This window comes from Canis lupus, chromosome 18, assembly GCF_011100685.1.
Source record: "Canis lupus familiaris isolate Mischka breed German Shepherd chromosome 18, alternate assembly UU_Cfam_GSD_1.0, whole genome shotgun sequence".
NCBI classification, from domain to species: domain Eukaryota; kingdom Metazoa; phylum Chordata; class Mammalia; order Carnivora; family Canidae; genus Canis; species Canis lupus.
In genome coordinates this window covers 35,890,886-35,917,202 of record NC_049239.1, presented here as the reverse complement: position 1 = coordinate 35,917,202, position 26,317 = coordinate 35,890,886, and the positions used below count along the sequence as shown (strand labels likewise).

Below are 26,317 nucleotides of genomic sequence, written 5' to 3'. Positions count from 1 at the left end.
GGGCCCGGCTCAAACATCTGTCTCATCAAAGGGGTCGGAGGCTTGGAGACACAAAAGCTTCTCTTAGTGCTTCCATCCTCTGGCCTTTATCGCTCCCAGAATCCATCCCATTAGTGTGCTGGGATAGCCGTGACCTTGCCATGTCGCATGCATCTGGGGAGCACAGTTGGGTTTCGGGGAGGGGGGGAGGAAGGCAGGAGAGGCAGGGAAATCCCTTTGAATCCCCTCAGACTTTGCACTTGGCTTCCTCCCGTGGCCAAGACTTAGCCATGACTCACCTGCTTTAGAATGTTTTGTTAGCCAATCCCTGTTTGCTCTAAACCTCTGAAGTGTCAAGATAATAACTGCCAGGGGACTGGGAGGAGAATGGCGTCGGCTGGGGCCTGATAAACAGTCTGCTTGTGGGGGACACCAGGTGACCAACAGAGCAAACCCCAAACCTTCCGATCCATGCCCAAGCATCTGGGAGTCCAGAGGATTTTTGCAGAAAACATGAAGCATCAATATTTTACAGGTAGAGGATTAACTATACAACTTGGGACATCTGGCTGCGGAGTCATAGATAGTCCCGACTGTAGTCTGCCATTTGTTAGCTGTTTGGCCTTGAACTACTTACTTCACATCTCTGTGCCTCAGTTTCCTCATCTGTCAAAGGGACAACTACTGCTGTCAGGACTGAATGACAAAAAGTGATATATTTTATCTCAGCTAGAGCTGACACGTTGTAGACACTCCATCAATAGTAGGCAAGTAACAAAAGTTTTTAAAACATGTACCAGAGAAAAATTCATATTGAGAAATGCCTTTCCCTTGAAATGATTATTACTTTTGTCTTGTTTTTGTAAATTGGGAGAAGATGACTGCCCTGTGTGATGACAGCAGCAGGGTGTCCTGGCCCAGGGAGGACGGCAGGGTAGCTTAAGAGACATCGTGTTAGCCAGGGTTCTCAGCCTCCTCTTGTACCACACCCCTGACCGATGGCATGAGGATGCCCAACACACAGCCATGACTACAGTCAGTGTCACACAAGTGACAAGTCCAAAGCCAGGTTCCATCACTCACCAGCTGCATGACCTTGAGTGAATGATTTAACCTCTCGAGTCTATATATATATATATATATATATATATATATATATATATATATTTAAGATTTATTTATTTATTCATGAGAGACACAGAGAGAGAAGCAGAGACACAGTCAGAGGGAGAAGCAGGCTCCATGCCGGGAGCCCAATGTGGGACACGATCCCAGGACCCCGGGATCACAAACTGAGCCAAAGGCAGACGCTCAACCACTGAGCCACCCAGGCGAACCAGCAATATTAATAGTGTTTACCTTGAAGGTTTGTAGGGATGGGTGAGTGGGTAAATGTGATTGTGTACATAAAACACTGAGGACAGTGCTCAGCACAAAATAAGTGCTCAATTAGAAAGAAAAGCAAGGCAGCTGTGAGCAATGCATGATTTCGGCCCCACCTATAACCCCACCCTCTTTCTCGCTCACTCAGGGAAGCAATTTAGAAAAGTAACATTTCGGGGCACCTGGGTGACTCAGTTGATTGAGCATCCGCCTCTTGATTTCAACTCAGGTCCTATCTCAGGGTCGTGAGATTGAGCCCCACATTGGGCCAGCACAGGGCATGGCACCTGCTTAAGATTCTCTCCCCCAACCCTCTGCCCCTTCCTCACCTCACCCCACCCCTCTTTCTTTCTTAAAAAAGCAAGAAAGCAAGAAAGCAAGAAAGAAAGCAAGAAAGAAAGTAAGAAAGAAAAAGAAAGAAAGAAGAAAGAAAGAAAGAAAGAAAGAAAGAAAGAAAGAAAGAAAGAAAGAAAAAAGAAAGAAAAGACAAAAGAAGAAAGAATAAAGAAGAAAGAAAGAAGAAAGAAAGAAAGAAAGAAGAAAGACAAAGAAAGCAATAAGAATAAGAAAGAGAAAGAACGGCTGGAGGGAGGGAAGAGGAAATACACGAGACCCTTGAATTCCTTCCTTACCTTCCTTCCTCCTTATTCTTCATTCCGCCCACTCCACCTACCACTAAGAAAGAAGAAAGAAAGAAAGAAAGAAAGAAAGAAAGAAAGAAAGAAAGAAAGAAAGAAAGAAAGAAAGATTTCTACTCTCTATGTTGAATCTCTATACACTTGAAATTGATAGAACTGTACGTTAACTCTACTGGAATTAAAATTAAAAAGTTAATAAAAAATAAAGATTTTTGTGTGTCAGAACAAAAGAGAAAGTAACATTTCTGTAGGCTGAACCTTGAGAGGACTCAAAATTGTTTAAAACTCATTCACACCTATAGCTTTAGTCATTATCAGTAACACATTGAGAACAAATTTATAACTGATATTGCTCAAAGTCCTCCAAGGCAGGTGAGTGCAGCTCTTTTCTCCAGACTGCACGAAATCTGTATTTCTTTGCTATGACTGTGTTAACAAGCTCTCCATGAACTAAGTGGCTTAAAACAACACACATGTATTATCTTACAGTTCTTGCGGGTGGAAGTCTGAAATGGGTCTCAATGGATAAAATCCAGGGTATTGGCAGGGCTGTGTTCCTTCTAGATTCCCTGTGGGAGAAACATCCCTTGCCTTTTTTTTTTTTTAAGATTTTATTTATTTATTCATGATAGTCACAGAGAGAGAGAGAGGCAGAGACACAGGCAGAGGGAGAAGCAGGCTCCATGCAGGGAGCCCGATGTGGGATTCGATCCCGGGTCTCCAGGATCGCGCCCTGGGCCAAAGGCAGGCGCCAAACCGCTGCGCCACCCAGGGATCCCCCATCCCTTGTCTTTTAAAGGCTGCCCCATCCCTTGAGTTGTACCACCTTCCATCTTCAAAGCCGGCAGTGATCAGCTGAGTGTTTCCCACAGTGCAATCTCTTGGCTTCTAACTCTCCTACTTCCCTCTTCCTCATTTAAGACTCCTTGTTATTATAGTGGACACACCTCATTCATGCAGGGTCGCCTCTCTATTTCAGGATCAAGGGATTACCAACCTTAATTTCACTGGCAACCTTAGTTTCCCCCTTGTCATGTAATACAACGTGTTCTTAGGTTTTGGGAATTAGGATGTGGACATCTCAGGGTGTGTGTGTGGGGTGGTGGTGGTATTATTTTGCCTAGCACATGTGATAACCTTGAATCTGCTCAAAATTATTTAAAACTCATTCACACATGTTGTTGCTTTAATCATGATCAATAACAAATACTGTGAATGACTTCACAACCCTACTGATCAGAAGTCCTCAAATGCTGGTGGAGGCCGTTCTTTTCTCCAGGCTGCATGAAATGCGAAAAGATAGGGAAAGTATGATAATTTTTTCAAAAAACGAAATGTATTCCATTTAAGTGACTGGTTTTTCTTTTTTTTGGTATTAAAATGGTGGCAGCGGATGATAGTTGACTTTTTCATTTTTAACGTTAATTGGCAGATGTAAACGTTGATACCTCAGTAAGTCAAGGTCCAAGAGTTTCGTGGGAAGGACGGAATCTTGACGGTCTGAGCAATTCAAGGGATGGGACTCACTACTAACCCCTAAGAGCCCTGCCTCCACCCTGCTGGGCCTGGGGCCATAGAACTTTCCACATCCTTCAGGGCCTCCTGTCCTTCTCTGCCTCTTCGTCCACACTTCCAAGGTTTATGGAGGCCAGCCCTTGTGAATTCACAGCCAGGGAATTAGGGACATGGGATGAGTCCTTCCTCAGTTTCCCCATCCGTAGAACTGGAACAACAGAAAACCCACCCTGTCCTTCCCAAGGATTGCAAATGAGGAGAGCGCAGTAAAACTGGAAAGTGCTCTACGAATAGGAAAGGTTGTTTCTATAACTGAAACTTGGACTCTCAGTTTCTGGATCTTTCTGTGGTGTTTTCTGAAGAGTGGGTGAGAGAAAGTGAGAGAGCCCCAGAGGGTACAATTAAGCACTTAGGGAATAGCAGTTTTGTTTCTCTCCAAACAAAAATCCCTAGTTTGTTTGTTTATTAATTGCGGCACATTTAACATAAAATTTACCATCTTAACCACTTCTAAGTGTACAGTTTGGTGGTGTCAGCTATATTCACATCGTTGTGCAACCAATCTCCAGGGCTCCTTTGTCTTGCAAAACTGAAGCTTTATGTTCATTAAGCAGCTCCCCATTTCTCTCTCCCCTCCCAGCCCTTGGCAACCACCATTCTACTTTCTGTCTTGTATTTCTGTCTTGTATTGCTCCGGGCACCAAATATAAATGGAATCATAGTGTATTTGTCTTTTTTTGTGACTGGCTTATTTCACTTAGCATAATGTCCTCAAGGTTCATCCATGTTGTAGCTTGTATGAAATTTCCCTCATTTTAAAAGACTGAATAATATTCCATTGTGTGTTTATGGCACCTTTCGTTTGTCCATTCATCTGTCTACAGACACTTGGGTTGCTTCCACCTTTTGACTATGTGGCTAATGTTGCTATGAATGTATACCAGCATTCCTTTGAGATCCTGCCTTTAATTTTTTCAGGACCTGCCATGCAGTTTTCAATAGTGGCTGCACCATTTTGTATTCCCACTCACAGTGCACCAGCATTCTAACTTCTCCACATCCTCTCCAACACTTGCTATGGTTTGTTACGGTCGCCATTCTAATGGGTGTGACCTGGTCCCCATTTTTTTGTTATCACAAAGGTAACATCTGTTCAGAGTAAAAATATTCAAACGTGCAGAAAGGCAAACACTGAAACATAAAACTCACATATAGTTGCCCCTTCCTTCCTCCTACCTGCCATAGGTACCCATAATCATACTTCTGTGTGGGTATGTCCAGAAAATTTCATGCAAATATATTCATGTCATATTTTTAATTATACAAATGAGATGATACATACATACCACTGCACACTTTCTTTCACACCGTCAGGCGCCTTGGCATTCTTTCCATGTCACCATCAATGGATTGATCTCGTTCCTTTTCACATAATATCCCTTGCATGAAGAAATTATAATTTCAACAATTTACAAGTAGTAGACACTTAGTTGACTTCCAGAACTTTTTTTTTTAATTAAAAAAAAAGTGCCAACAGGGACAGATTGGACAGCACTGGGATTATAGGTGCACGTTCTGGAGCCTGGCTGCTTAGGTTCAAATTCCAGCTCCAGCACCTAATAGCTCTGTGAGCCTGGGCAAGTGGTTTAACCTCTCTGTGCCTCATTTTACTTATCTCAAAAATGGGAATAACAATAGCACCTACCTCCTGAGATTATTGCAAGGATTAAATAGGTGGATATATGTAAAGTTCCTACACTGTAAGATGTGATGTGTGTATAGTTTCTGTTGATATCTTGAATGCATATGTGGTTGTACACTTTTCCGAGTATTTATGGAGGACAAGTTGTTTGAAGTCAAAGTGCTGGACCAAAGGGTATGAATTTTTTCTTTTCATGGACCTAAAATTTTTTTAGTTAGTTTGTTTACTTCAAATACATTATCATTAGCAGGGATACAAAAATGGTTCATACAATCTGGGGTATGACATATTTGAATACGGTTAAAAAGTGCCGAACTGTCCTCCAGGAAGTTTCCACCAACACATTGAATTGCTCAGAAGGCCTCCAGGCTCCAACACTTCATGCATCCCATCACTTTACCCCTATTCCTGGACTATCTCCATCTTCTCTTCCCCCACCTAATGCCAGCCATGCCCCTTCCCTCTTTCTGCCCAAAGAGAAGGAGTTGGAAGAGATGGATGTGCCAAGCCATGCCTGGGGACCTTTTGTGGACATGAACATTTGCTGGGCACCTTCCCACTCTGTCGGAGAGGACTTCTCTGTGTGGTGTCCAGCTCTGCACCCCTCCAAATTCACATTTACCTCCATAGCAAGAAGCCTGCCCACCGCCATCCATCCCAGTACCTCTCCTTTCTCTCCAGTCCCTGGAACTTAACTAAATAATGTGATACACTAAAGCTTACCAAGTAACCTCATTTTTTTCAGGCCCTCCTGGGCAATTAGGATATGAACATTTAGTGTTCTCTCTAGAAATGCATCTTCATCATTTTTGATGATTATAAAACAGTTCATGGTCCCTGTTTAAAAAAAAATGCAAGCAATACAGAGGTATGAACCAAGGTCAAAGCAAAAGTTTTCCCATTATCTCATGTTCCAGGAATAGTCATCAAGTTTTTTTAGATTTTTAAATTTATCCACTTATATTGAGGGAGAGAGTGAGAGAACAGAGGGAAGAGCAGGGGGAGAAGGAATCCTAAGTATGTCCCATTTTCAGGGGGGAACCCGACATGGGGCTCGATCCCACAAGCCTGAGATCTTGACTTGAGCTGAAACTAAGAGTTGGAAGCTTAACTGATTGAGTCACCTAGTTGCCACCGAAATAATTTTCATTAGTCATTCGTTAAATATTCTCTTAGACTCTTTAAAAACACAAAACACACCAACGCAATTATATCACACATATTCTGTAACCTGTTTTTTTCACTGAACGATGGGCATCTCTCCATGACAATACACGCAGATTCATTTTAATGGTGGAATGATATTCTGAAAGGCTTTTTATTAAATACATACTTCTTGGCCTTGGTTCTCTACATTTCAAAGGGGGCATCCCCTTCTGAAGAGGTGTTTGGTGTGGTAGAAAGTGCACTAGACCGGGAGCTGAGGGATTGTTTCTTGACAGCTCATTGTGCATCCTTGAGTAACTAACTTCCTCTTGCTGTGTTAGAAATAAAATAGGGCTCTGCAGGTGAAGACACAAACCTACATCAACTTGTACAGAAGCATTATTTTCACGAGACCAAAATAGTCTTGGATAAGATGAGGACAAGACAAGGTAGTCAAGTGGCTGTATGGTTGTGGCTTGTGGCATCTTCCAGCAGAGCTGCTTCTTTTTTGCTCCAATAACCGAGCTGTCTAGAGACTAGAGGGAACCCAGACCCATGAGCTTAGTGTATATTGTGCTAGAAGGAGAACAGAGCTTATCTGTCCTGCAGGCTTGTTCTCAGAAGGCAGGTTCAGAAACCAGACACCTGGTTCAGGGTTCTTTCACTCCTCCATGCAGCCTGGTCTCCTATAGAAAACAGGGGACAGATTCTGGCCAGAGCAGGGGCAGTGGGCAAAGGAGACTGGCTGCTTTCTTGGCAAAGTCATCCAAGGTCAAGGACAAGAGGGTATCTTGTGAGTGTGGGGAGGGCAATGGCCTGAGAGTCCCAAGGTTTGCATTCTCACTGTTTTTCTCTGCTAGCTAGGCATTCTCTGATCCTTGAAGATACAAAAATTAAAAAAACACACCCACACAGTGAACACTTCTGAAGCATTTAGCATGCCAGGCACAGTTCTAAGAATTTTATACATATACATATGAATCCATTTAATCTTTAGAACTGTTCAATGCGGTGGTACTATTAGTATTCCCATTTTACATTTTACAGATGAGGAAACTGAGATGCAGAAATTAAGCTCCTCGCCCAAGTTCACTTAGAATACAAGAAATAGAGTTCAGCTCTCTGGCTCTAGTCTGTGCTTCCAACCTCTAGTGTTCTTGTTACAGAAGTCACAGCCTAGTGATAATAATGACAGTCTTGACTGAGCACCTATCACGTGCTTAACCATGCCAGGCCCTTCACACTCTTTCTTGCATTTAAAAAAATATTTTATTTACTCATTTAAAATATTTTATTTATTCTTTTCTTTTAAAATATCTTTCTTGCATTTAATTCTAACAATGGCCCCATGAAGGAGGGAGTAATATTCCATTTTACAAGATGAAAAAATTATGACTCCAAGGAGCACATAACAACTCAAGTGGCAAAGATGGAACTTGAATCCAGGTCTCCTTGACTCCGAAGTCTGAGCTGTGAAAGTACTGTGCTATTTTCTATTCTCTGATACAGCCTGTGAACACAGCTGAAGTTGATACATGACGTGGAGATCTGGGTCTGGGCAGCCATTGGCTGCTTGGTCATCCCAGCTGGGCTCTCAGTGGATTTCATTCTGCAGCTTGAGTTCTCCATCACTGGCTCTGGGGTGGTCGCTCAACACCTAGCAGGCACCTCAGCCATCCTGGGGTTGGTAGGTAGAGAATAGACAAGACCTGGGTCCTTCCTCAGCATCTCCCATTAACTCTGGGATGAATTCCTGGCTGCAGCAGCCTCAAGAGGACATGGAGCAGAGGCTACCCCTATACCATACCATGGTTTCAGAGACCCCACAAAGCCTCCCCAGAGGCTGATGTTGCCAGTGTGTTACCAAGCAACAGCCCAGCCCCCTCTCCCAGATGGGCTGCACTTTACCCCTTGTGTAAATGGGCGGCTCAGACTGAGAGCAGGTTCTGATGGACAGATTGGGGCTAAGATCCTAGGAGTCCCGCACACAGAACCAGGAGCCCCACCGTGTGGGTTCAAGATTGCATTCCACCGAGGTTTCAATAAATGTTTGGATGCACTAATGAATGGATAAATGATCTAACAAACTGATGGACAAATGAATGAATCAAAATGAACTAAGAAACAAAAGACTGAAGAAAAGAATGAATCTGTCAGCCAGTGAAGGAACGACTGAAGCCCAGATCCGCCTTTTTGCCTCAGCATGGGTCTAGGTCCTGGGGCCAGCATGTGGGTGAAGGGCCGGAGTTTGAGAGCAGGACAAAAGTGCAGCATCCAGAGCTATCCCATCTGGGATGCCAAAAGGGGGAGCCCAGCTGGCATCTCACGGGCATCTCCCCTCTGGAATCTTGCTGGCAAAAGTGCCACTCCCTTGCTCCCTTTGCCTCCGGGACCGTCTGAGAGGGCAGCCCGGAGCTCCCTCCCGGCGGGGCGGAGCGCTGCCCCAGCCCCAAGTAGAGGCAGGGCCCTAACCCACGCCCTTCCCCCTCTGGGAAGCCACACAGAACTCCAAGTTAATTAAAGCCTCCACTCTGAGAAGAAGGGAATGTTCCATTTGGTAAATTTAGAAACAGCTGGTTAGTTTTACCCATTACTTTTGTGCTAACATCAGTGGCGTTCATTCAACTCTGTCTTTTTATGAAGCTGTCCCTCCAATGCTACCTGATAGCTACTAATTGCTGCAACTACATTTCTGAATTGCAAATTTTCTGCACTGATAAAAACTTTGATTGCCTGTCAGCTACACATAAGGAAAAGATCAGCAGTGCTAAATGAGGGGTTCCACGCTTGGATAATAATGCCTAATGAATTATTCAGGAAAGAATGCTTGAATGAAGCAAACAATTTGAAGGGTTACTAGCAGCCGTAACAGTTCAACAGGCAAAAGAACAAAAGTATCATCCTGAACATTACACTAATGATTAAAAAATGCGTATTAATTCTAGATTTGGAGAAAAAAGAAATGCCAATCTGATTTTAAAGGTTAATCATTATTTTCTCAGTAATGCTCTGATCTCTGGTTGGGGGGGAGGTGATAAAGGGGGGAGAACCCTTTACCAATATTTTGGGATGTATAATATTATGACATAATAGAGTCATATAATTTCACACACATCATTTAAAAATTGTAAATTTCAAATTTCATTGGAAAAGATAACACAAAAAACTAACAGTGCGGCAGCGGAATGCTTGCCAGAGAGAACTTTGCTGAGCGCAGGCGGTACCAGCGCCGAGGACCCCCTCCCTGAAGCAAGGGGCCCTGCAGAAATAGCAAAATGAAATAAGATATATGTGATTAAACATATGCAAATACATATCATAATTAGTGACTCTTTCTGGCGGAATTTGAATGTGTTTTACATATTTTGCAAGTGCGCCAGTGATGCGACTGGAAAATTCTTTCCAAAGCTTCTGCCTGTTGGGTCTGAAACCCAAGAAAACAAACCAATAAATCAGGTTTAAGCTTCTGTCCAATACTGACACATTTGCTGCTTTCATAAAAAATATATTTCTACCACCCAAAGTGCTAATTTGTTTTGACAGATGCTGTGGAGTTGCCAAATATGAGGGGGGTGGGGGGGATCCTGGAAACTGTAATGCAAAATAGTATAATTAAAGATGTTAAAAAATAGGAATTTAACTGCTGTGATATTATGATGTATCTGAATATCTAACGGTAGCTCTTCAGGCAATCAAGATCACCTGGACAGTCTAGAAAGGCCGTGGTACAGCACTGGTGGACTTTTAGGAGTCGTTTTTAATTATGGAATATGCAGCCAACCACTTAACAGCTTCTATGAGATTTTTTTTTTCTTCAGCTCAAAGCCTGTGGTATTAGTCACCAATTAGTAATTTTATTATAAAGATGTTTAATGTCAAGATAACACTCTTCGTTTCTGGCAGTGACGCTGTGCGGTGGCTTGGAAGTCTGACTTCAGGAGAAGAGCTGACCATCTGCCAAGGCCTGCGCACTCACAGATGACTAATGTTTTCCCTGGAGGACTGTGGTTCCCTGTGTTTCTGTTGCTGTCTTTTCGATGTCACAAAGCAAGGTTGATAAACACATTCAAGTCACAATTAAAAAACATTTTCACTGACCAGTTGCCACTGATGATATTATCAGACAGCTTCAGTGGTTGTTGTAACAACGTGTTTAATGGTGTTGATGTACAGGAAAGATGAAGCTGCCCTTTGTCTGGTCCTTCCCTGGCTCTGTGATTCTTTAATGACATTTCCAGGTACCAGGAGTCTTGTAAGGAAATGCTATTCGGCATTAATTGGGCAGAACTCTGGGATTTTCAGGCTAAGCCCACAGGCTGGAAGATCTATCTAAATTGGAACTCACTGAACAAGGTACAAAGTATGGGGTTCAAGTCAAAGCCAATCAATGAGCTATTCAGCTTTTCCCACCTTCAACAAATCCAAGCTAGAATGAAAAGCAGAGTGTTCTACTTTTTTTCTAGTCATGACAACATCACATTACCCTGATGCAACTGCTGTAAGATTTTCAGGAAGGTCAAGGACACTTAGCTTAAAAGAAGAGTAATCTAACTGGGCTTCAGGCCTTTGTTCTGGATGATGAAGGAGGGGCTGGTAGATGGAGCAGCTCCTGGCATTCATTAATCTCCTTGCTGAATATTGTTCGGGTATTACACAGCTGAATCTCCACAACAACCTTCAAAGTAGATGGTACCATTTTCTATACTTACAGATGAGAAAATGGATGTTCAGAGAAGTTACCTGCCGAAGGCCTAACAATGGTGGTAGTAGGATTTGAACTCAAGTCCATCTGATGTCAAGGTCTAGAGCCTTAATCATTGAGCAATATACCTTATAGCGGGAAATATGTCCAGCTATAGCTCTGATAGCTAGAAAGGGACTTGGAGATCATGTAATCCCTCATTTGCAGTGGGTATCTGAGACTCAGATGTGGAGGCAGGAGCCCAAGTCACATTGTGAACTGGTGGCAGAGCTGGGCCTTATTCTCCCCTTCCACTATGCCATACCATCCTTCTTAAAGTGGATCCTAAAGTGGGTGGGTAAAAGGTATGTAACCTTCTTGGTCTTGCCCACGTGCAATCTCAGGATTTCCTGGATTTGTTCAGCCCTTCTCAGGAGTTTACACTTCCCTCCATGATCCCAGCATTCTTGGGATCTCTGAATCCTGGGACACAGCATGAGTCTTTATCATGCTTCCACACCTCCCAGCCTTAGTCCTCTTAGGAAAATATCCATTGCAGGTGAACCAAAGTCTCCTGTGAAGGGCAATAACCATGACTAGTGGGTGGGCACGCCTCAGTGATGACTCTGAGAGTGGAGACCCCACGGTCTTCCTTTTGGAACAATGTGAGAGTAAATGTGCTAACCAGTCAGAGATTGGTTTTGATAAGACCCTCTGGAGGAAGTTCGGTCTACTGTGCAGGGGTCAGCAGAGATCGAAAGTCGCAGAGTGTAAGCAGAAGGCTGGATTTCAGTCGGGGATCCTGGGCCTGTCTAAGTGACTGAGTGACTTGAGGTAAGTTGTCTAGCTTCTCTGAGCTCGAATTTTCCCAGCTGTAAAACAAAGTGTTGATTGGCTGACCACTCCCTGGTCTTCTACATCTTATTTGTTCGGGTAATTCAGGTCTGGAAGCCTGGGAAGAATGAGATCTTCCAGGACTTTGCCAGCAGAAGATTCCTGTTTTAGGTTTCCATTCATGATATTCAGGGGTGCTGGTGGGATTTCTAGTCTTCCTGCAACCCAGAAATTCCAGAGGGAAAAGCAAAATGTGACCTTTTCCAGAACCTAAGAACTGGCTTCATCATTTTTTTTGAACTTTCAAATCATTCTTGAGTTCTTTTTTTTTTTTTTAAAGATTTTATTTATTTATTCATGAGAGACACAAAGAGAGAGAGGCAGAGTCACAGGCAGAGGGAGAAGCAGGCTCCATGCAGGAGCCCAATGTGGGACTCGATCCCGGGACCCCAGGATCATGCCCTGGACCAAAGGCAGGCACCAAACTGCTGAGCCACCAGGGATCCCCTTGAGTTATTTCTTGTATAACTCAGGGATCCCCTTGAGTTATTTCTTGTATCCATTGGGATGACTTATTCTAGGACTGTTGCTTGCGAGCTCTGAGCTATAAAACGGGAATCTCAGAAGCAATCTTGAATGGTGTTCAGAACTTCCTGAGGAAAACTAAGCCAAACCGAACCACAAATCTTTTTAAAATTCAATTAAAAATATGCTTTATTATAGGCAGATTTTGTTGTTGACATACCATTGGTGGTGGTTGTGGAGGTATGTGGAGGCATGGGGTGGGGTAAGGAGACAGAAGCAAAAAGATGCCAAAAGAGTCAAAAAACAAGAGACTGAAGGAAAGTAAGCCCAAGGCACACAGGGGTCCTTACTTTCTCCTAATTTCTGTCCTCTTTATATATATATACAATTGTGCCAAATTGCCATCAATAGTAGCTATTTACTGAGTCCCCATTACATGCCTGGCATATGCTAAACACTTTACCTGTACTAACTAATTTAATCCTCACAACAACCCATTGAGTTAGAAATGCTATTAACCTTCCTTCTATAACTGATGAAACCAAGGGACAGAAATGCTGATAGACATGCTCACATTCACTCAGTAAGTGGTGGAGGCAGGAATTACACCAGGCAGCCTGGTTCTAGAACCTGCTTTGTAACCATTAGGCTCCTCTGCCTTCAGTTCAGTGATACCCACATGGCCTGATTATTTTTTTCTGTTTTTTTTCTGGTATAGAATCCGTTTCCTTCCACACACACATGGAAATCCCTCAACTATATCAAAGCCTGACACAACCAGGCTCGGAGAAGAAGAGGGCATCTCCTTTTTAATGACATAACAGAATTTGTGTCATAAAAAGCTGGGTCTTCAGCAGGTCAGTTTGTACTTGGATGGACTGGACCTTCCAGGGCAATTAAGTTGCTGGATTTCTGGACTTCCTTTGCTCTGTGGAACAATATGCTTCCTTTCTCTCCAGGAGCAAAGAGCTCCTTGAAAGAATGATTTTTCAAAAGCTCATTAATCCAGGAGCACAGTTCAGCTATGGGGTATTTCCCACTGCCTTAACCTTCCAGTACCATCTTGCTCTCTTCAGCTCCAGACGAGCACCCTGGGAAGCCACGAGGCTTTGGTGGGGTAGGCAGCTGTCTGTTAAAATGCTAAATTGATTGCCACCCATCCCGTCCACTTCTGTGTGTAGAGAAGGATTTGAACCTAAGCTGGGTGAGTGAATTAACCCCATGGCCTCTTGGCCTCTCAGCCCTCCAGGCAAACCATGAATCAAATGGAATCTCTCTCATGCTAAGAAGCTGCAGAGCTGTCATTCCATTATGCTTCGCTCAGGGTAAGAGGTCCCTGGAGACAGTGTAATGAGCCACAACTCCTGGGATAGAGGGAGCCACGTTCCCGGGTGTCCTCCGCAGCATGGCCACCATGGAAGCAACACATGCACTGGCACGTTTCTGGGCAAATGACACAAGTTCTTATTTGTTTGTGTAATGAAGGATTATGTCTAAGCTCAAAGGTGAATAGCAGGAGATTGTCAACACCCAGGTGGCCACTTTCCTAAGAAGCAGAGTGAGCCCTTCTGAAGTCAAGGGCGTAGGGAGAATTTTCTGAGTGGAAATGTTGCCTCCATGCTGCTCTGCCGCAGAAAGTAAACCCTGGAGAGTTCGGGAACAGATAAGGCCATTACTAAAGAACCGTGGAGAAATTGTTTGACCCCCTCTGACCCTAACCCCACGGTAGAAGGGGAAAGAGGAAAAGACAAAAACGTCCTTTTTGTCAAGGAAAGAACTTGTGGGTGAAATATTAAGCTCTAAGCTTCACCGCTGGTCTAGAGAGAACCTCCATCTCTCTTACCCTTCAAGGTGCCAGCTCCTCAACAGAGAACACTAGTTAGACACTAACCCGTTTCCTTCTCCAGAGGAGGGTAGAGCCCAGACTAGGGGTCTCCTGGGATTTTTCTCCTCCTCCCATTCTGTCACCCTGTCTCAATGACTAAATTAATTTATCCAACAAATGTTGAGTGCCGACTTTGTGTCGGCTCTCTGGTAGACATTAAGGATAAAATGGTTAAAACACCCAACAGACAAAAGTCTAGAAAGTGGTAGAGCTGTAAGCTCTCAGGAAACCTATGTATCCTGTGAAACCTCAGTTTATATAATGAGGATACTAATATTTATCGCAATCAAAGTGAAAGAACTTGTTTCTAGGACTATCCCTTAGTTGTTAAGTGTTTCTGAAAATATCCAACATCGAAACTTGAATCACTTTTAAGACGCCAGTTAATTCCTATAGAATGGAAGGGCCCAGAAATCAGAATGGCAGCAGCTCTGAGGGAAGAGATTTAGGATGCAAAGTTTGCAAACTCAGATTCCCAAGACGCCGTTCTCGAGTCATACAAATTTCCACCAGTATCTGCTGGTGCTGGCAACATTTATTTTCAAGATGAAATGCCTAGGCCTCAAATTAAATGCCGTTATTATGAATTGCAAACATACCACCCTTTTCAAGCAATTTATACTGCAGAGGTATGGCTGGTTATTGATTACTTAGGCTGAACCAAGACTAACTCATTAAACTAAGCCCTTGCAAAAGAGGCGATCAGAGACCTTCATGCACCAAAAAGTCCATTTTTATTTATTTTATTTTTTAAAAATATTTTATTTATTTATTCATGAGAGACAGAGAGAGAGAGAGAGAGAGAGAGAGAGGCAGAGACACAGGCAGAGGGAGAAGCAGCCTCCATGCAGGGAGCCCGACGTGGGACTCGATCCCGGGACTCCAGGATCACGCCCTGGGCCAAAGGCAGGCGCTAAACCACTGAGTCACCCAGGGATCCCCAAAAGTCCATTTTTAAACCTACCTTTTCCTGAAATCTCCACAGACGCGATTTGTCACCCTAATGTTGATAATCACAAAAAAATGATAGTTTTAGGTCGAACCATGTGAAATTTCTGTTTTGTAGTAGTTCTAAAATGACTGAATATCAGGTGGTTTAACCTAATGGTGGTCATTTATACACGTGCAACACTTTACAGTTTGTGAAATACATTTACAGCCATTATCTCATAAACATGTAGTAGGCGTACGAGGTAGGGGTTACTGATTCTATTTCACAGGTGAAACAATTGAGGCTTACGAAACTCACCATGAATTTACATTTGTTCTTTAGAGGGGATCATTTATAAAGCCAGGGCAGAAAGGATTGTAGCAGCAGCTTACAAGCTATGGGGTTGTGCCTTGATGAGGGGGTCTGCCGTTGTGGCATTGGGGACATTATCCTGTTTCACTGATGTCTCTTGAGTATCACAGACAATAGGTAATAAGTAATCTGCCCACCAATAGGGCAGGAACTTGCACTCAGGTGTTTGAATGCTGATCTAGCATAATCTCTGCCACATGGTGCCTCCTCTCTCCATTTTCTGACTTCTGGCCATTGTCACCCAGTCACTGACTCATCTAAATCACCAGAGCACTTTGCCCGGGTAAATGCTTTCCTACCAGATGGCTGCTCCATGGCCGAGGTGTCAACACATTCAAAATCGTGTGACGCATCCTAGTGGTATTCAACTGAGCCTACAAAACAGAAATGACAATAGTAACAAAACAGTATTTCTCTGTTCCTCTCCCACCTACAAAATTAGGGACTTCTAGCCCCTCTCGAACGCTTCCAAGCCAGTCCAGAGTCCGGAGTAAGGGCTCCACTCTTATTCCCATACGCTGTCAGGTGTCCTCTGTTGTCTCTCTCCTCCTCCAGAGTTCAGCATTGGCACAGACCTCCCAGAGGTGGCTGACGGGCTCCATTAGGATCATTCCCTTATTGAGCTTATTCTTTGCTGGCGTGATGCTGGGAGAGGGTGGAAATAGAAATATGAGTGGCACAACTTTCCCCATTATTCTTAGCCAAGCTTGCTTCTCTCTTTCCATATATAACCCAGATATCCTTGGAGATACAGAGATTGGGTCCCAGCCATCTGTATGGCCTCCAAGGGTCTAAAGTCCTGGCTACATTGTCTGCTAATTCCAAGAGCTTCTGTTCAGGGGTCCAGCTCCTGAATGCCCACGTGCTATTCCTACTTTGCCCATGTAGCCCACTGCCCTCCCCACTCCCACTGCCATGCAGACCTCAACCTTAGTCCCTTCATCAATTTAGATTAAGTTCTGAGTCAAATACAGTGGTGATGGGGTGAGGGGGAATGACTGTGGAACACACAGCCTTACTGTATTCTCTCTTCCCTCCTCCTACCTCTACTCCTCACCTTCTCCTTGGACTGACTTTTAGAGAATCCAATTCTCCTCCTCTATCACACTGCTACCCTCATCCCCAAAGTCTTGGAGCCAGCCAACACACCCTCCCTGGGACCTCACCTCCTACCCCAAGAGGGTTCATCAAGTCATTCCTTCTAACAAATTCTGTGGTTTCCCTTTGAAGAATTCTGGAGGACAGAATTTCCCATCTGAAGCTCACCTCTTATGAGGTGTGTGGTTGCTCCTACATGTAGCCCCCAGGAGGCCACCTTTTGGGGCTACAGAATGCCTGGTCATGTCTGGGTCTATAGCTGCTACACACACAGCCTAGCCTAACCCCTGGGACTTCACTCTGGAAACACGTGGATCTGTGAGGATATTTTGGAAAGGTTAGGAAGCTTTTTAAAAAGTTTTGTTTTGTTTTGTGAGAGAGAGCATGCACACACGAGCAAGGGGTAGGGGCAGAGGGAGAGTGAGAGAGAGCATCTCTAAGCAGGCTCTATAACCCACAGTAGAGCCTGAAGTGAGGCTGGAACTTATGACCCTGAGATCATGACCTGAGCTGCAATCAAGAGTTGGATACTTAACTGACTGAGCCACCCAGATGCCCCCCCGCAAAGTTTTAAATAAAAAAAAAAAAGCTTCAACAACTATGCATAGTTATTTACTTTACAAAAAAACAGATTCTTAAAGCGTCTTGTCAGGGTCTCAAGGACTGTCCCCTTTCCCTTGCACCCCACAGTTTTTTGAAAGTGGAGTTAGGGACTTCATAAGAAATTGAATGAACAAGAGGACTCAGACAAGGAAACATGAGAGCTAAGTTCTAGTCCTTTCTATGGTGGCCAGGGTGGCTTGTGTGAAGTCAGTTTCCCAGCCTCTGAGGATATCGACAAGGTCATGTTTACCTTAGATCACATCGTAGATCACATCGTCCCTGCCTCCTCAGGCAAGACCTCACCTGTGTCCCCAGCTCCCACTACCAAATATTCCTGAAAATACCTGAACAGTGTCCTACATGTGTACAACATAAGTTAGTGGTCGTTAGGGTTTCTGGGCACACCGCACTCGCTTCCGATGACTGTCATACTGTAGCACGGTGTTTTATGAGGTCTACCTCCATCCTACCATTTGACAGGCCCCGCCACAGAAAAGCCAGAAGTCTCATGTCAAGGATTCCAAGTGGTCAGTCTTGAAGGGTTGCCTTTCCCTGTAGGCCATACTCTGTGAGCAGTTTTCAAAACCAGGACTGCTACTGTGTGGAGAGTCTTGCAGACTTTTGTAGACAGCTCAAAAGGTGGGATGCCAAAATAGAGGTCTCACCCCTCTAGGCACTGAGGAGTGGCTCCTAGGCCAGCTTGGGATGTGTGGCTCCTCAGCTTGTCATGGAAATAATCATGGAAGACTCTGCCAGGCTTGGTCTGCACCCAGGGGCGGGAACATGGAGTGAGAGCCCAGCTATAGCAAACAGATGTGGAAAATGGTGCGGAACGTGGCACATCACTGCCCTGTCTGGATCTCAGTTTCCTCACACACACAATGGTTGGGCTAAATCGACAGGTTTTCAAATATGAGGACTTCTTTACTTTTAAGTCAGGTTTACTAAGGTCTAATTTACATATGGTAAAGTGCACACTTTTTAGTATAACGTTTGATAAGTTTTGACAAATGTATGTAGTCATTTAACCACACATGAGATATAGAACACCTCCATCACCCCAAAAGGTTTGCTCATGCCTCTCTGCAGTGAGTCCCAGCCCACCAGCCCTGACTTGGCATCTCCTGGATCTGCTTCCTGACTCTTAAAGTCTTGCCTTTCCCAGAATGGCACATAAATAGAATCCTATCTTGTTACTGAGGTGTGAGAGGTCAATGAATTCAAGTCCTTTATCAAATATGCATTTTGTGAGGACTTCTTCTTTTAAAAATAACAAAACATTTCCAGGAGATTCATATGATCATAATGTATAGTACTAATGAATCCTTTGACTGAGAAAATACATAATAATAATAAGAAACTGCTCTTTTTTTCCCAATCAATGCTTTAAGTGAATTTGTAGCACATTAATCATAACAAAATCTAATATATGTTTAAAAGATTTATACATGGTATTCATTGGGTAGAACGTTTTTGTGAGTGGGATGCTAATACAATGCAATGGTCCTTTTTTTTCCCCAGAAAAATAGTCAAATGTGCATACATATAACAATATTTGCAGTTAATTTCAGAAGGTTCATAGAGGCCGAACATCCACCATGAACTGCCTAGGGATAGAGTCATGCCCTTGGATTAAGCCTCATAGGTTGATTCAGCCCACAGACAGGTATAGCGTAAACATGGGTTTGAGCATCTCTTGCAACGGCTTCAAGGTTCCCCAGAAGTTCATAGTCCACTGTCGGGAGCCTCAGCCTTGGTGACCTCTCAGGGCCTTTCTAGATCAACAAAATCTGCAATCCAAATGACATGTTTGCCCAGTAATGAGAAAAAAAAATCCTTAGGAAAACTGACTATGTTTGCTCCAATATTAGAAAGAAGAGGGGGGAATATCCCTGCCTGGGATTGGTGGATCTCAGCTTCTCTCTTCAACCCTGTCCGTTCATGTGCCAGGAGCTGAGGTTCCCTCTCTAGGCGAGGTGATGAGATTTGGTTCTGAATCAGCGTGTCCATGCCTGCCTTCTTTCTGTGGGCCTCGCTGCAGACTTCTCTGGTGCCTCCCATGAACACACTTAATTGGCCATGTGTCAGCTCGATTGCTGAGCTGATCTAAGTCATGATGAATCTTTCCTGCTCCTTGCCCCCAGCCTCAGCGTGCCACATAATTCTGTATCATCAGCACTCACCATGAATTTACATTTGTTCTTTTTTTTCTGGGTCATTTATAAAGCTAGAGGCAGAAAGAGCCCAAGATATTGATTTGGAGGCACTGTGTTTCAGCCCTTCCACTTTGCTGTTGAATATTCATAACAACAGACACACATTTGAGGGATTTGTGGATGAGAATGGAGGGGTCACAGTCAAGGGATATTTTGGAGAGGGATTGGGCGATTGGATGAGGAAGACATGGGGAGGTAGCACCGGGGCTCTGCTGGTTGTTGGCTAAACAACAGTTGCAGGATAATTCTAACGACCAGGAAGGTGAGGATAAGGGGGAGAGAGAAAGGGATAGGTCATGAGTTCAGGTTTGAAAATACTGATTTTTGAGAAGTCGGCGGAGATATCCAGGAGGAGTTTGGATTAACAGGTCTGCAGCTCAGAGCAGGATCTAGGCTGGAGATAGAAATTTGGGGTCATCAGGAGGTAGCAGTGAGAGTGGAAGACCAGGCCCAGAATTTTATGGATAGTGCTAGGGATATAGACGATGTGTTGCCTTCATTCTTTCTGGAAGGCTATAGAAGTGACTGAGGAGTGTAACTGCCATGTTCCTCATGAGCAAGCAGCCCATTCCACTCTTTGATGTTTATGTCAGGGGGTACATACTTCTACATTTCTTTTTATTCCTTTCAGAGAAAAGCTATTATGTAAAATATATTATCAGGCAATGCAGATTAATAAAATGTTTTCAGAGAACTGCAAGACAGGGCTCGTGTGCACCCCTTACAGAAAAACTGTCCAAACACCTTCACCACATGTATGTGTCCTTCCTCAGTGACCTTCTACCCCACCATCACCTGTGGCCTTGCTCCACTGCTGCCCTTCTACCACAAAATGCTCCATCGCTCCTTTATTATCTTAAACAATTCAGCTCTGGCTCCTGACTTGCATAGTCCTCTCAGTAAAACAAACCCCCTAAAGTTAACCAGGCCCACTTTCTGTTTGTTTGTTTTTTAACTTAAATTCAATTAATTAACATATAGTGTAATCATTAGTTTCAGAGGTAGAGTTCAGTGATTCATCAGTTGCATACAACACCCAGTGCTCATTGCATCACATGCCTCCTTAATGCCCATCACCCAGTTACCTCACCCCCCCATTTCCCCTCCAGCAACCTTCAGTGTGTTTCCTACGATTAAGAGTCTCTTATGGTTTGTCTGCCTCTCTGATCTCATCCTGCTTTATTTTTGCCTCCCTCCCCCTATGCTCCTTTGTTTTGTTTCTGAAATTCCACATATGAGTGAAATAGCATGATAATTGTCTTTCCCTGATTGACTTACTTCGCTTAGCATAATACCCCCTAGTTCCATCCATGTCATTGCAAATGGCAAGATTTCATTTTCTGATGGCTCAGTAATATTCCATTGTATGTATATACCATGTCTTCTTTATCCATTCATCTGTCGAAGGACATCTGGGCTCCTTCCATAGTTCAGCTATTGTGGTCATTGCTGCTATAAATACTGAGTGCAGGTGCCCCTTTGGGTCACTACATTTAATAACCAGACCCACCTTCTTATAAGGAAGTATAACACCAATAGTATTTTTTTAATTCAATTAGCCAACACACAGTACCTATTAGTTTCAGATATAGAGTTCAGTAATTCATCATTTGCATGTAACAGTGCTCATCACATCACATGCCCTCACCCAGTAACACCAATAGTATTGATGTAACATGCTTCTTGTGAGGGAGGAAGGTTGGCTCCCCCCGCCATACCCTAACCAATATAAAATATAGCATGGGATTTATAAGCAGTTGACATTTGGGGCCAGATAATTCTTTGTCATGGGGGCTGTCCTATGCATAGTAGGACATTTATCAGCATTCATGGCATCTACCCATTGGATACCAGTAGCACACACTTCCCACCCCCAGGTGATTTTTCAACATGCTGGGATAAAATCCTAACTCCAACACACACTAATTTTGTGACTTTAGGCAAATCATTCAATCTGTATTTGCCTTGGTTTTCTCATCTATAAAGTAGGAACAATAATGGTATCTACTTCATAGGGGTTCTAGGGAAAGGTAAACGATATAATACTTGCGAAAGACTCAGAATAGGGCCTGCCATATAATAAGTACTAGATAAGTCTTAACTTTTATTATTCCAAAGGGCATACCAACTTATTCCTTCTGATTCTACATAGGACTGTCCTTTCCTTTTTTTGCCCCACATACATATTTGCATCTAATACTGTGTGAATTTATGTAATTATTATGTAAGGAATTGGGCAATCAAAGAGAAGCAGAAAATACTCAGTAAGATTTATCAATCAGTTGCAAAATTGTTAACATTTGGCATATTTATATCTAATATTTTTGCTGTTTTGCATGTTTAAGGCAATATTTCCTCTATGTTTTCTTATATAGAGTTTTTGTCACTTAAGTAATATAAACACTTTCCTTTGCTAATAAAAGCTGTTAAAAAAGGTGGAGTAGGGATTCCCTGGGTGGCTCAGCAGTTCAGTGCCTGCCTTTGGCCCAGGGCATGATCCTGGAGTCCCAGGATGGAGTCCTGTGTCGCGCTCCCGGCATGGAGCCTGCCTCTCTCTCTGCCTGTGTTTCTGCCTTTCTCTCTCTCTCTCTATGTCTATCATGAATAAATAAATAAAATCTTTTTTTTAAAAACGGGTGGAGTAAATGGTGCCAATGTAAAAAGTGTGTCAAGATATATATAGTGTTGGGGATCCCTGGGTGGCTCAGCGGTTTAGCACCTGCCTTTGGCCCAGGGCCTGATCCTGGAGTCCCAGGATCGAGTCCCACGTCGGGCTCCCGGCATGGAGCCTGCTTCTCCCTCCTCCTGTGTCTCTGCCTCTCTCTCTCTCTCTCTCTACGTCTATCATGAATAAATAAATAAATAAATCTTTAAAAAAAGATTAAAAAAAGATATATATAGTGTTAAGTTGAAGCAAACTACTGAACAGTATATAGTGTGATCACATATGTAAGGGGACAGTGGAGGATGTCTGTAAGTGGGAAAGTAGTAGTCAAGTCAGAGTTACCTTGTGGCTAACTATGCAGAGCCTTGGGTCTTTGGATTTATTTGGGAGAGAAATGAGGAGCCATTGGAGGGTTTTGAACAGAAAAGTGACATGATATGGCATGAGATGACATGTGTTCCTTCTCGATAATGTTAAAAAAGACTATAGGGAAACATGAAAGAAAGAAGGCCAAGTTGGCAGAGGTTGGAATAATCCAAGTGAAAGTTAATGGTGGCTTGGACCAAGATGGCAGTGGTAGAGATGTCAAGAGACATATTTTAAAAGTGCATCTAATAGACCGGATGTAAGACGTGAGAGAATGATAGAAGTCAAAGATGACTTCAAGAATTTTGAGAGGATCCCTGGGTGGCTCAGCAGTTTAGTGCCTGCCTTCGGCCCAGGGCATGATCCTAGAGTCCTGGGATCGAGTCCCACATCAGGCTCCCTGCATGAAGCCTGCTTCTCCCTCTGCCTCTCTCTCTCTCTCTCTCTCTCTGTCTCTCATGAATAAATAAATAAAATATTAAAAAAATAATTTTGAACTGGCAGCTGAATGTATGGGATTGCCATTTGCTGAGTTAGAGAGGACTATGGGAAGTACACTTTTGGGGAGAAAGTGATGCGGGAGTTGTTTTGGAAGTAAGTTTAAGAAATCTTTCACCCATCCAGGTAGATGTTGATTGAGCAGCTGGATATATAAATCTGGAGCTCTGGGTAGTGGTACAGCCTGACAACATAAATTTGAAATTCATCAGCATGTATATAGTATTTAAAAACACATGATTGGATGAAATCACCAAGCTAAGTGAATTTAGATAAAGAGGCCCAAGAACTAAGACCTGGAGCACTCCAATGATACAAGGGCAGGCACATACAAATAAAACATCAAAGGGCTGGGAAGGAGCAGGTAGTGAGGTAGGAAGAGACCCAGGGGAACATGGTGTCCTAAAGACCAGGTGAGCATGGTGTTTTAAGGAGAAAAGAGGGATCGGCTCTGCCAAAAAGGAGTCATTAACAACTTAAGTTAGCAACATGGCAGTCTTGGTGACCCATCACGGGAGCTGTTAAGAAGGAATGGTGAAGGATGCTTGGGTGGCTCAGTGGTTGAGCATCTACTTTCGGCTCAGGTGTGATCCTGGTCCGGGGATGGAGTCCTGCATCAGGCTCCCTGCGAGGAGCCTACTTTTCCCTCTGTCTATGTCTCTGCCTCTCTCTGTGTCTCTCATAAATAAATAAATAAAATCTTAAAAAAAAAAAAAGAAGGAATGGTGGGACAAATTCTGGCTGAAGAAGGATCAGGAGAATATGAGATAAAAGTTTAGACAAAGACAAAAAAATTGGTTAAGGTTTTCTGCAATGGAATTTATGAGGAAATATCACTGAAACTTGGCTTGCCCAATCTTAAAAGGGGTGATAATATGACAGCTACACATAGCATTCCTCAAGAGGAAGTTTAGAGGTTCTAGAAACAAATGGTAACGAATAAGCACCAGAATGAACGGGAGTCAGAAGCCCACGATTCAAATCCCAGATGTGCCCTAATTCATTGTATGACTTTTATCAAGATTTGATATCTCTGGACCTCAGGTATCACACATGCAGAATGGGAGTGTTGACCTAACATACTTCTGAAATCAATACGTAATCTTTTTTTTTTAATGAATTAGATTTTATTTATTTATTTATTTATTTATTTATTTATTTGAGAGAGAGAGAGAGAGGCAGGAGACACAGGCAGAGGGAGAAGCAGGCTCCACGCAGGGAGCCTAATGCGGAACTTGATCCCAGGACTCCAGGATCACGCCCTGGGCCAAAGGCAGGTGCTAAACCGCTGAGCCACCCAGGGGTCCCCTTAATACGTAATCTAATATACTCTGATATTCTCTAAGTATTTCAAGATCTCTTCCACCAATTAGTGTGAGTGGCCTTTTTCTCCTCTGGCTGTTCACAGCTCTCTCCACAGGACCTTATCTCTGTTACTGACTCACCCACATCTGTAGACGACTTTGTCTTCTTCGTCACTGAGAAGGGAAGTGATGTCAGCAGGACGGTCTCCAAGTATCTTTCCTTCAATTCACACGTCCTCCCTGCCTCAGAAGAAAAAGAGTTCCTCTTCCTTTCCACCCCATGTCATTACTTTATCACCTCTCATCCCCACGATAAAGTTAGAATTAAAACCCTTGGGTTCATAGGAGTGAGGGAATGGATGGTCTTTCAGTGTTCTGCTGGGGGACATGCTCATCCCCATTCTGCAGATGGCAAAACTGAGCCCCCTAGAGAATAAAATAACTGCTCAAATTTACAGCAGTGGGAAAGGAGGGTGTGAGGCCATGAAATGGGTTTCCCTGACTCCAGTCTCCCTTGGATGGAATGCACCCACAAAGGAAGGGCTCATTCTTCATCTTCTCTGCTGTTTTGCCCAACAGCAGTATCATCTGTGTGGTGCTCTGATTGTTTATGTTGACCTGGCTGGAGACACTTCTTGGCCAGATGCCCATTTGGCAGTCTGCTTACCTGCTTACTACTATAATTTCATAAAACTCTTGGCTGATATAGGGCTCTTCTCAATCACTGAGTTGTACTTTTGCCATCCTAATGCCTGCTATGCAAAAGAATCCACCAGAGTGGAACCTTTTCTATAAAGTTTGAAAACATATGCTTTCATAGTTTGAAACAATATGTTCAAGGCACGTCTGTAATAAAACTATAAAGAATGTGTGTGGAAGTTAGCCATTGCCCCCCAAAAAGTGTTGTAGAAGCAATCACCTAAAATTCAGTACCTTGAAGCCATAGTCATTTACTCTCACGGAACTGGGATTTGGCCCATCTAGGCTGGGCCCTGCTGGGATAACTCAGCTCTGCTCCACATGCCTTTCATCCTTCTCCTTGACTGGCATACCAGTCCAGGCAGGTTCTTTTTATGGTAATGGAAAAGATGCAAAAAAGCAAGTGGGAAGACAGAAGGACTACTGGGGCCTGGGCTCAGAACCAACATATGATTTCTGCTTTTTTTTTCTATCGGTCCAAGAAAGTTATGTGGCCAGATGAAGAAAAAGAATAGGGAAATGTGCCCTACCCATAGTGAGAGGGCTCTGCAAGATGACATAGGAAAAAGGTGTGGATACAGCGAGGGGTGAAGAATCAGGACGGGCAATATAATCTACCACAATAACAAAACACAAAAGTCAAGATAGTGTTTGCCTCTGGGATGGGGGTGGGGGCAGGAAGGAAGGTTTATAAGCAGGAGGATGTGATGCACAAGGGGCTGCCATGAATTTGTTGACGTTGTGGTTCTCAAGCTGGGTTGCGAGTTCATGGCTGTTTATTACCTTGCTCTTTATAGAATGCGTATTCTGTGTAGGAAATATTATCTAGTATTTTTTTAAGTTATTGGAGTCAGATGAATGAATAATAAAAGTAAAAGTGACAGCATTGGGAATCTAGGTTCTATACTCTTTCAGCCTCACTTTTTATACTTGTGATTCTCTTGGGGCACCTGGTCGGCTCAGTCATAGAGCATGTGACTTTTGATCTCTGAGTCATGTGTTCAAGCCCCATGTTGGGTGTAAAGATCACTTAAAAATCTTTTCTTAAAAAAGTTTGTTGCTTCTCTTTACTGAATTCTGACTTTCTAATTCTGTTTACTCTCACTTGTCAATATAAATAATGGTTTGGTTATCTGACATCTGGACATTAATATCATCTACATGCATATTTATAATCTTAGTATGCTGCTCACACTTAAAAAAAATGCAGCCCTTACATTCTAACGGAGTTCATTTTCCTTAGTTCCTTGACGTAAACTCATCTAAAACCACAAATT

At 43.3% G+C, this 26,317-nt stretch overlaps 1 long non-coding RNA gene across 3 annotated transcripts in view; it reads left to right on the top strand.

Moving 5' to 3' along the window:
- The first annotated feature begins 281 nt into the window (after positions 1–281).
- Positions 282–26,317, top strand: part of LOC111090954 — a 34,833-nt gene continuing 8,797 nt past the window's right edge. The window contains exons 1-3 of one of the 3 annotated variants that reach the window (XR_005373409.1): positions 282–514; positions 10,267–10,716; positions 11,786–11,878. This is a non-coding gene — a long non-coding RNA (uncharacterized LOC111090954). Of the gene's footprint in view, positions 515–10,266; positions 10,717–11,753; positions 11,879–26,317 lie in introns of all 3 variants that reach the window. The other 2 variants (XR_005373408.1, XR_005373407.1) reach the window with 2 other exon arrangements.